Genomic DNA, 12,345 nt, shown 5'->3' on the forward strand with positions numbered 1-12,345 from the left:
TGGCAAAAGTCAGGAAGGCTCGATACTAGTTTCATGTCACATGACATGCATAGGGCATGTCAGTGTCACTTCGGAGCTGGAGTGTCTATAAGTCCTTTCCTCATGTAATTTTAACACAATGTGAAGCACAACAGCCAGATTCAGTCAAATTATACTATACGGACAATTTTATTTTTTATATAGTATTTGGCAAAAATGACGAATGAAGATTTTTACAGGGAGTGACTGTCTTCTGTACTATAATGAGCAATTAAAATATGAATTCCTTTCAAATCTATCCTTACAATAATATGCGAACATGTTTTCTTTTCTTATTAGATGAATTCCTTGACACATTTTACTAACAGGCAGTGGCAGAGAGACATGTCTTGGCTTACAGAAGGCTGGAATTCTCTGAAATTCAGCTCTGTTTTTGCGCGAGTGATTGTGAGAGAGCCAGAACGTGTGAGTGTGTAATGTTGGCACTGCTGTGTTTGTGTGTGTGTGTGTGTGTGTGTGTAAGTGTGGCCGTCACAGGTTGTTGCTGGACGCAACTCGATTACAAGCCTCATCTCTCCTGCAGTCTCCCTGCTTCTTGAGTTGAGCCCACAGGCCTAGTCAGGGAGGAGCAGCGTAATCGCGTTACATGTATATCAGCCTCTTTTCTCTCTTTCTCTATGTTCTCTCACTTTAGTCTGTGCCTCTTTTTCCACTCACACCAGAAGTAGTGTCATGGGTTGAGTCTGAAATAGCCTAGCGCTTGTCATGGTGCATGCACAGCGTGTGAAGCACACTGTACAGAGAAATATTGAGGGAAATAAAGAGGCAATTTCAGAGTCAACTATGGCTCGTGTGTGTGTGTGTATAGGAAATAGAATCTTCTTTTCTTTGACGGTCTTACAGTAGATCCTGGAACATTGCTGTGAATATTGGATCACATTTAGCCGCAAAAGCATTAAAGAAGCTCGATTCTGATTATAAGTATCCCAAATGAATTAGTGAATTAATACTGGTGCTGTTTATATCCCTCCTTTCTTTGGAGAATTTACACATGAAATTGTAATATATTATATATTTAAATTTTGATTTTGCCCATTTAAATTTTGCCATAGTCCATTTTAAAGGAGCTTTGGCTCAGAAAGGACAACAGAATTGACAGAAATCTTTATTTTTTTTCACAGACAGTAATGATTTGTGGAAGTGTTTTGGAGCCTTTGCAGTGATTTACAGTAGAGAATCACTACAGCCTGAGGCCCTGAAGATCACCATCATCCAGTGCTTTCTGACCGTGTGTCTTGTCCCTTGTGCACAGGGATTTCTCCAGATTCCAAATAAATGGTTGGATAGTATTTGCTGTTTTACATTTCTGTGAAAACCTTTTTGAAATTCTGAGAGAGACATCAATTCATAACATCAATTTCACAAGTATAAGTGAATGAATGTGATCATAATTGTTTTAAATGTGACACATAGCAGCTATTTTCAGTTTCTGAAAACACTCCCAAGTATGCGGCAGAGTGCTCGGCTGCTGAATTCTGAAGCAAACACAATTTCTATAACAAGCCGGTCTTGTGTACAAGTGGATAATCTAGCTTATGCACCGGTCTCCCTTGCAGCCGTCGTGAAGGCGGATCATTACTGCGTAAATGAATGTCAGTGGAGGTCCGCAGCTTCTTCATTACCCACCGTATTGTGCGTCTGAAAGGGGTCTGCAGTGGCGGCGTTTGACTCAAACAATCTGAGAGGATTGGGTACATCTGTTAAGACGAGGGAGAGTTGTGAATGTGTAAATGGGAATGCTGCTTGTTGAGTCTATGGAAGCTTTCTCAATTTCAGCGCTGCTGCATTTCTTTCCAATTCAATTGGTACACCTGTAGGCATTAACTGGTACCATAGAGAGGGTTACTAGAGCTGTGGTCTGCTCACAGACAGACTGTTCCAGCTCCCATACGTCCAAACTCCAGCATCACCAGCAGCTCTCGGCATTACTCACTCTCTCCTCATTCCGTGCTATTCCTTCCTCTGCCCGTTTTTAAATGAAATGACCACTTAATCATATGCAGCATAATGGACTGCTTGCCAGAGCCGCTTCCTCTATAGATTAATGTGCTATGCTGGCTTCACTGCAAACATATTTTTTAGCCTGATTTTTTTTTCACGCTTCCAGTCTCACTTTCTTACTCTCTCCTTCTCTTTATACTTCCCTACATCCCTTTTTCTCACATGTTCTCTCACTTATTCTCCATCTATACATTTATTTCTCTCTGACTTTCTCTTTTATTTTCACTTAACATTCCATCTTTCTCTTGTACTCTCTCAGTTTTCTCCTTTGTCATTTTTTATCACTTCAGTTTCTTTCTTTTGCTTTTTTTTCTCATTTCTTCTCCTCAGTTCTCACTTCCTATTTCTCGTCATCTGTTCATCTCCAAATTAACCCTTTCTTCTCATTTATTTTTTCTCTGTTTTTCTATTTTACTCTTGTTCTCTTGTATCTCTTCCCAGTTATCACCATTCATTCTTTACATGTGTTCTCATTTTCTCTCAATTTATCACTGTTCCTTTATTAGTTTTCTTTGTACTCATTTGTTTCTCTGAAAATTATTGTTCCCTTTCTCTTGTTTAATGTGTTTCTTTACTTTTTTCTTTCTTTCCCCTTATTTTTCTCTGGTAGAGTGTTTTTCTTTCTCTTTCTCTGCTTCCTCTTTGTCTCATCTTAGTTTGTCTCAATTTCTTTCTCTTTCCCTTTTCTTATTACTCTTTGTTCTCATTTCTTTCTCTCCTCAGTTCTCGCTCCTTCTTTCTTTATCTTGGAGAAAACTGAAAGAAGAAAGAGAAAGATGTTTTTTCTGGTTTCTTTCTTTTTCTGCTCTCCCTTTCACATTCCCCTTTCTTTCTTCCCATTTCTTTCTCTACATTTAACCTTTCTTTTTCCTCTCCATCTATTTCTTAATATTTTACTATTTCCTCTTTCTTTTCTGGAGTTTTTTTCTTCTCATTTCTGTCAGAATTTTTGCATCTGCATCTGTTTCTCTTTTTATTTTATTTGTAATGTTCCTCATTCTGCTATCTCTTCTTGTTTGTCTCTTTCTTCATTCCTGGCTGTCCTGCTACCTCCTTCTTTCCATCTCTTTCACTCTCCATTTCAGTCTCTTTATTTCACCCTTTTGTCTCTTTTCTTTCTGTCGGAAGTTCTCATTTCTCATTTCTTTTATTTGCCTCTTATTTTTTTTTCATCATTTTTTTACTCCTCTCTCCCATTTTTCACATTTTCCTCCAGCTTTCCTTTCCTCAATTTCACTCTCATTTCTTTATTTTTCTATCCTCATCTTTCTGTCTATCCTCTTTTGTCTCCTCCATTTCTCACTTCTGTACTGTACAGCTCTCTCTATCTGAGAGCAGCAGATATTCCTCCTCACTCTGGAACATTAGCGAGTGTGAAGCTGGACTGAGGCTTTGCTGAGTCTAATGGATGGAGACGGGGGACAGAGTGGGTAGTAATGGTGCCCTTTTCCTCACATCCTTCAGTCCGAAATCAGCTACTGCTGCTTCAAATCTCAGGCTCCTGCACCCGACCTCCTGCTAATCCTCTTAATGATGACCTCCGACTGCCTCTTCTTCAACCCTTCATGCTGCACACGTGGAGCAGTGGACAGTTTGAGAGGTGTGTGTGTGTGTGTGTGTTAAAAAGGTGAGACGCAGACAGTTATCTTCATACAGAAAATTCAGAAGAAAGCACACACTGAAAGCTTAAGCTCTGAACTTGCTTGAATGAGCAACGTTGAGGCCCTTAAGTCTTTAGAAAGCTCATTTGTTACAGTAGGCAGTTTTCAGAGCACACTGTAATTGCAAGTTGTTGATTGGATGTGATTTTCTTATGACATCATCATACATGGATTATTTTGATCAGTTATGTTATATTTAGTTTTAAATATATATGTGGCTCTGCAATTTTGCTGGTGCTTTTTGGTTTGGTAATCTCATATATGAATATTATGATGTACCAATGACATCCTATAAAAGTGTATTGTGTTGTTATACTCTACATATATTAGCTTACTCTCTTTGTTCTAAATGCCCTTTATGTTTAGTGAGACAAAAATAATTTGATCATGGAAACTCTGGTGATAATTACAGTTCTCCACCTTTCCTTGGAAAACCCCATTCCCATTCGGGAATAGGGCTTTGGAGATCATGCATAAGATTTACCGTTCACTGGACAACTGAAATACATGGATCTTCTCATTCCAGCCCATTCGGGTAAATCTGGCCTCTACATTGGCATGCTGTTCCAGAGCACATAGTAGGCTTGGCTCTTCTGCTCTCTCAGCATTCACACTGGTCTTAGCCTTTAGCCATGTGACATTTGCACTGACTACAGTTGAGCACAGGCTCAAACTCCCCTGCTTACATTCCTCCCTGTATCTCCATCTTTCTCATTTACTGAGAGAGCTCAGTGGGTCCCCGAAGGAAGGCCACAGAACACTCCACTATTCTTTCTGCCATGCAGGTACATCATATTCTACCCATCACAGAGCAAAAACTCGGCTACCCTGAGTAAACCTTGAAGCTAAAATCAACCATGTCTCAGATATATCCAATAAAGGGATGTTCAAAAATGACATTTAAATCTTAACTCTGTAGTTTTTAGTATAGCTGAGCGTGTGCTAGTTGGCTGTAGTCTGTAATTTTTCTGCAGTTGGAGTTGACAGTTGGAAACAGAGAGAGAATGACTCACATTTTTGTGTTCCAAATGTTGTTTTAGATGAATTCCACCATATCTAACATTCAGTTTTTGATTCTTGCTTCTTCTGGGAGATAATTTAGCAAATTAAAGGTGACTCCCTGATGTTCAACAAGGAATTTGTCTTCTGTAGATTCTCTATACATTATATATTAACATTATATATAATTCTCTATACATTAAGCAAACAGACAATCATCATAATATACAAAATAATAATACATATATACAAAACATGACATAATATCCCATGGCAAACTGCAACAGTAATAGTGCAAATGAAAATAGCCAAAGTGGTGATAACTCAACAGTTCAGAAGAGTGATCGCCATGGGAAAGAAGCTATTTTTGTGTCTAGCCTGCCAGAGGGGAGAAGGTTAAAGAGAGTGCATGCAGGGTGTGTGGAGTCTTTAATAATATTCTCTGCCCGCTTCTTGATCTTTCCAGAATACAATTCCTGGAGGGAGGGTAGGTGGGCACCAATTATTTTCACAATTGTGTATTGTAGTCTGTGTTTGTTCTGTTTTGTGGCTGCCCCAAACCAAACTGTGATGGATGTGCAGAGGATGGCAGCAGTGTAGAAGGTGGCCAGCAGCTCTTGTGGTAGGCAGCTGCCATAGGAAGTAAATGGCATTGATGTTGAGCTCCCACTTCAGGTCCTGGGAAATGATGGATCCCAGAAACTTGAACGAGTCCATATTTGACACAGGGCTTTTTAGATATAATGATGCATTTAATTTAAGTGTTTAGTGATAAATATAATAAAAAATAAAGGTTCTTCATGGTTTAATTATAATTTAATATACTACTGCATAGCAAAAAGGTTTGCATGGCAAAAATCTGGAAAAAAAATAATACTCCTGCTACAAATGCATGTGTTATTATTCATAGACGCATGCATTTGTTTTATTATAACTCACTTTATGCAGTCATATCACCACTGTTAGGAGAAATAAAAAAAAAAACGTTCAATATTTTCAACTTTGGAGCATGTCTATTGGTTCCGTCGTCATGAAATGTTGACTTTAATGCACCACTGGCAGATTTACATTATGTCAACAATAGAAGTTTACTCTGAAAACAAATACACAAGGTTTCTTGTCTAATCTTTCAGTTTTTTTCTTTATTTCTCTTTTGTTGTTTGTAATTATCTTTATCATATAGAACATCATCACATCCATTACAATTCACCAGTCTGAAATCTGGCTTTAAATCAGAGTCCGGCAGCAGTAAAGGGAAGTGGCCTACTTAAAAACCGCACTTGAGTGAGGGACCTGAAACAGAAGATGCGCTTGAGGTACCGTCACTTATCTCACAGCGCTTGTTGCGGACAGTGAAGCCTGTAAATGGGCTATTTTTCTACAGGGTCCTGCCGGCTCCCGCCACATTCACAGACTTATTTGGTGATTCAGGCCCATTAAAAGGCTTTAAATAAGATGTTTATCTGCAGAGGTTAATCAGTGACGCAATCGCAATCAAGCTCCAATTTATCTGCTCTTCCTCCACAGAGGGAGGACATCAGTAGCATCGGCGCCAGCCACCGCCAGCGTGATCTATTATCCCTCACCAGAGTGCTTTATTAGACAGACGGAGAGACACAGAGAGAAAGAGACACGCTTTGTGTGTGTGTGTGTGCCCGTGTGTGTGTGTGAATTTCTCATCTTCACGTGCTTTTAGTTTGTGTAAGCTCTTTGTTCAGAGCCGTTATTCAGATGAAGCACTGAGAGGAGTTGACAGAAATCTATGATTCATAAGGCGCAATACAAATCAACAAAACCAAGATGGAGTGTAATGAAGTCCAGTGCAGTAATTCGGTTGAACAAGAGCCAGTAGTGACCATCACACACACACACACACACACAAATTCACACATACAGTATGTACTGGTACTTTTTGTGTTGTGCAAATGTCATAAACAATACAATCTCAGCTAAAAAATGTATATCTAACATAATGAACACATTGACAATGTAAGCAGTATGTCTAACGTGCAACATTGGTGTAAAGTAACATTATTCAGCATGTTTTGAAACTGAAGTTTACTTCATACACACTAAAATATGGACACAAGTATTGGGACATGCCTTGTAATCAGTGAATTCAGTTGTCACATCTGCAACAAGTCATTTTTAATTTTATTTTTTTTATCCATACTATATTTCACCATCACCTGGGATAGATATTATTGGGAAAAAGGAGACTTTAGGAACTATAGCATGTTCAGTATTCTGTGGAACAGGCTTTCCTATCTCGCAGTCTGTTGGACGAGTCTGGCTTTGGTGATTGCCAGAAGAATATTATCTGCAAAGTTTGGTTGAGTAGGGATAATGTTCTAGAGTTGTTTTTTAGGGGTTGGCCAAGCCTCTTAGTTCAAGCTAAAGGAAATATGATATTATACAGTTACAGTAGATACAGTAGATATGCAAGCATATGCATTTGCACAAATACTGCTGTGAAGTGGGGTCAGATTTTGGCACAACACTGGTTCCTTTTCTTGTTTTGTTGATGAATACTTGATAATAGCATGTCCGGACTTGCATTAATTGGTCTTCTGAAATCTGAACCCTTTAGGAGACTGAGAGATAATTTGGTGCAGACTGTGGTTCATGGCATGTGGTTTCACACCTGCTATTTTGTTTCGCACCCAAAATTGAAAGGTCACAAAGTCTGGACCAAACACGGGAGGTGTGAAAGCACCCTGAGACTCTATATTCTACCCGACTTTACTTAATAGTGCTTGAACCCCATGCTTTCTGTTTGCAGCTAGTTTCTTTTTTCTATTCTTTTTTCGCAAGGAAGTAAGATATGATCCTTTAAAATAAAACAGAAAAACTTTTAAGAAAGCTGCATAATCTAATGATCTCACACTTGAGGTCAGATATGTTGTTCCAAGACAATTATTTTCCACATTGGATAAAGGCCTCCAGTACATATTATTAGTATCATTGGAGCACTGTGTAATTTCCATAATAATAATGGCCCCCTATTAGCATGATGCTCAACTCTGAGTAGATAATTGTGAGGAACAGAGCCAGCCCATGAGACTTAGCCAGTGTGGAGTGTGTGTGTGTGTGTGTGTGTGTGTGTGTGTCCAGCTCATGCTGACAATGCTGATAGTTTGGGGTAGTTATGAAACATTTAAATTTTGGTTCATTAAGGTCATTAGCCAGCTAATGCTAATCTTTAAATTACCGTCAGGAATAGTTGGGTTTATTACGGTGAAGCGAACACTGATGGAGTCGGATGGTGGAGATGAGTTTATTTGAGGCTGACTGGGTTTGGTAATGATGTGTGGGTCGTTCAGCGTGTGTGTGTGTGTGTGTGTGTGTGTGTGTGTGTGTGTGTGTGTGTGTGTGTGTGTGTGTGTGTGTTGTTTGTGCACAGTCATGTAGGTTGGACCAGCTGGCTAAAGGATTGTTCTCTATTTAAACGCTCTGATGGAACGTTTGATGTAACATCTCACAAGCTGCGAACTTCAACCTGACCGTATTAGGAATCAAATACATGCATCAAAGACAGCAGTGCAGCGGCAGCAAATTAAACTGACCTCAAATAAACGGAGGGTGCATCTGTACTCCCTTTCGAAATGTACATTAAGTGGACAAAAGTATTGGGACACATGCTGATTATTTTTCACAAAAGTACAAGGGTACTATTTTTTATTTTTTTTTTTCTGATTTTGTTGGAGTCACTGTTTCTTCTATCCAGCGAAGACTTTCTGGTAAAACTCTTTAACTTGGAAGTTGTGGTTAATGGAATTATTAACATTTTAATCTCTATTGTGATGAATACACTGATATGCCACAAGTTATGACTTTTGCCTTGTTGCAAGAAAGGTCAAGAAATTTTGCACTGACCTGTGGGTTAGCTAGAGTGGTCCATGCAAACAGACAACCGACTCACAGAAATCACATCCACATTCAGTGCAGAAGGACTCAAAATTAGTAAGCCATCTCCTGAGGTAACACTTTGTGATCCATTACTGCTTACTGCTATCCAATGACTTTGGCATGTCTCTGTCCCTAATCATTACTTTTTTACAAAGTACAAAGTATAGATAAAGTTAAAAACCTCATAATCCTGTTTCTACTACTGTGAATTATATGCCATGGGCCAGAGGCGTGCAGACATAAACATCAGGTGGTGCTAAAGCACCACCAACTCCGCCCTTTATCAACCAAAGTGCCATTTTAAAACTTTGTTTTTTGGGGGTTTTTTTTATATTATGATTCTTAAGATTTTACTAAGGCCGGTTTGAAATGATCTTTTGAAAACCTGAGCATGCACAGCATCAGATTCTTCTCCCCCGTGTCCCACCAGCCAGGTAACATACACATCAAAAAACAAAAAAGTGCTCTTTTTCGCCCCTGAGCACTTGCCCCACAAAATGTCTGTGCACGCAACTGCCATGGGCTATAATGGTGAATCAATCACAAGAGTCAGTGTACCTACCATACTTCCTGGAGCACAAAGTGGCCCGCAGTTTAAATCAGCGCTGTTATTTGTGAGAACTATGAAGAAGCCAGTTGGCAGTTTTGACCTTGGCTCAGATCTGATGAGCAATAATTGTGTGGGCGTGAGCGGAGGCTTCACTCTTTGTTTGTTTGTTTTCCTGATGAAAGATGTTTTCCAGGTTTTTTTTTGCCAGATTTAACATTGATATCTGTGGAGTGTTTCAACAATGGATGATATCAGAACCAAGGCCTTTGCTGTGTACAAAACTAACAGATGCTCAGCGTACGGGAAAATGCAAAGGACACTTCTCTGCTTTTATGGACAAAATATTGGGACACCAACACATTACTCCTACAGGTACTGATCCACAGGCATTCATATGGGTTTGGTCCTCACTTTGCCGATAGCTCTAACAGCAGGTGTGGAACTCTGCAGATATTGACTCAGCAGAGCGTTAATAATTAATAATACCACTCACAGTTGATGGTGGAATATCGAGGAGGAAAGAAATTTGATGAACTGACTTGTTGTGACGGTGGCGACCTGTTACACAACTATGCTGTAGCTCAGTGAGCTCTTTAGAACCACCTGTTCTTTACATCGGTGTTAGTAGGCAGACTGCAAGGCAAGTGTGGCAATGGGACTAAAAATAAAACACCTGAGAGATTGCTATTCTATGGCAGTACTTCTCTACATGGACTAGACAAGGTGTGTGTGTGTGTGTATATGCACGCATTTGCTCATTTGTATCAGCAATAAGTGCAACTTAAAGTAACTGAATAATTAATTAAATGCATTTATTTAAAAACTTCGATAAATCCACTTTGTGGCACTTAAAAGATTAGCCTGAAATTTGTCCAAATGTGAACCTAATCTAATATTGTCTACATCTAATAATGTTATTATTGATGTACATTTATCAGTATTTTAACACAGCAGTGCAGTGTTTTCTATTAACCTTTCCAGCGCATACTGTTGCAGACCAAAGAAAGCCGTTTCAGTTCCCCATAGGTAAGCGTCCCCTCCTGTCATGTCTGCTTTGAATCCCTGTTGTGCTGCAGGGTTCAACAGCATGCACACACACACACACACAGTAGCTGTGTACTTCAGGCCCCATGCTCTTTATTCCAAGCATGTAAGAGAAACGACGCTGCAGGAGCCAGAGAGACATCAGGACAAGTTTAGGAATGTCAAAGTGTCTGATGGTGGCATGAACACCTGCTCGCAGCCCACACACACACACAAAAACACACACACACTTTTTTTTTTACATTGGTTAAAGGGAACAATATGTACTAAATGACAGCAAGCGTGTAAAATAGCTACCAGAATCCAATTTCAAAACACTGGAGAGAGTTTTCTGCCCCTCCATTCAAGACATAAAGACATGTGGGTTGCCAAGTTGTACACACTTAAATTCATAGAAAATTGAGCCAGTATAGAGTAAAATCTTTGGTTTATATTGTACATTTTTGTTATGCTGTTTGTTGTGGTAGTAAAAATCTGCAGGCTCTCAGTTTCGCCACTGTTTAGATCATGATAGTAGTTCCGATCTTAACTGAAGTTCAGTGCTCTCTTGTTTGGGAGAAAACGTTTCAGCTGTGCATCTAGAATGCATCTGTCTTGTAGTCCTTCTGGGCTCTAATCTGACTTCATCTATCAAAAGCATTGCCAGTATTTTCTCATATTTTACTTTGTCTCTGGTAACAGAGCTTTTTAGAAGTATGCAGAGGCTGCAGCATGCTGTGTTTGCTTTCTATGACGTTCCATACCTGGCAACCTGGGGTGTGGCACTAGGACTGGGGAATGGGCAGGGGAGAGGATCAGAGGAAAAAACTCTCCAAACTGATCCATAATGAACAATATAAAGATCTGATAACAAATCCTGATCATTTACAAGAAATATAATACAAATTGTTTTTTTTAACAAAGGCTGACAGATTTTCCACAAGTTAACCCACTACTGTAAGTGTGTGTGTTGTAGCTTAAAAACATAATAAAACATAACATAAAAACAGAAATCCACACTGATCCACAGCAAAGCAAAGAGTGGTCAAATAATACAACCTTTTATTTCATAACAGGCTCTACTAAAGGCCTCTGTCTCTCATCAAAGAGAAGCACTCATCCTCAACCTCAGAGAGATTTAAGCATGTTCAATTTATATTCAAATAGCCCTTCAAATACATGCTTACCATAACAATTAGAATAACAACTTAGTTTAAAATACAGAGTGAAGCCTAGTGGAACCAGTAGCCCTGTCTTAAAACAAGCATGAACAGCCTGACCAAACTGGTGGACATGATATGATAAAGCTTGACCATGTTGGTCATGCTAGTCAACCTGATTGGTTACGCTGTAAAATGGGGTTACTTAACATTTCTTAGCACATTACACAGCAAGTACAAGCACAATCTTTCCTATTGGTGACTTGCATTATGTATCCCCAACCCTTGCACACCATCAGTGTGTAGTCATGCCCATCGGGGCTACCTTTACTTGGGTGTTCAGTTATATTGTATATACTGGTTTACTGCCTAGCCACAGTTTTGTAGGTCATAAGAGCTTGTTTCTGTTTTCTTTAGTGCAAAGTGTTGGATTATCATGTTTGAATGATCTTCCCCTGAATAGAAGTTCATCACATTGAGTGACTAATAAGAACTATCATATTGAGGATAAAAGATCTATTGGCAACCATGTTCCTCATTCCTCTTTTAATTATTAACTGAATACCTAAAGGAAAGGTGGTCAGCTTACCTTCTTAGGTTACCACCATTGTGTATGTGTTTAGCTCAAAGACCAGCTTAGCAACCACCTTTACCATCAAACATCAGCTTAAACCATGAATCTAAATAAAGTTTCCAGCTTAAGCTGGTCTGTTCCTGGGTTTTTCAGCAGGGAAGTTATGAGAGATCCACCCACTCTGATTGATTGACAGATTTGTTTGAACTAACTCAGCCTATAAGCAGCCTTAAAGACCAGATCTAGACCCATTCCTCCCTTTCCAAAGAGATCCAGTGGATGGGTTTTGCTATAACATCGTTCTTCCTCACCCCCACCTTCGCCACCTTCGTCTTTGGAGACGCGCTTCTCATTTTACACCCGTATTCCGGCAAGCCCCGCCCACCAGTGCTCGGATTTGCCTGCTCTTCCACTCGCCGGTGCGCTCCA

This window comes from Astyanax mexicanus, chromosome 25 (genome assembly GCF_023375975.1).
Source record: "Astyanax mexicanus isolate ESR-SI-001 chromosome 25, AstMex3_surface, whole genome shotgun sequence".
Classification (NCBI taxonomy): domain Eukaryota; kingdom Metazoa; phylum Chordata; class Actinopteri; order Characiformes; family Acestrorhamphidae; genus Astyanax; species Astyanax mexicanus.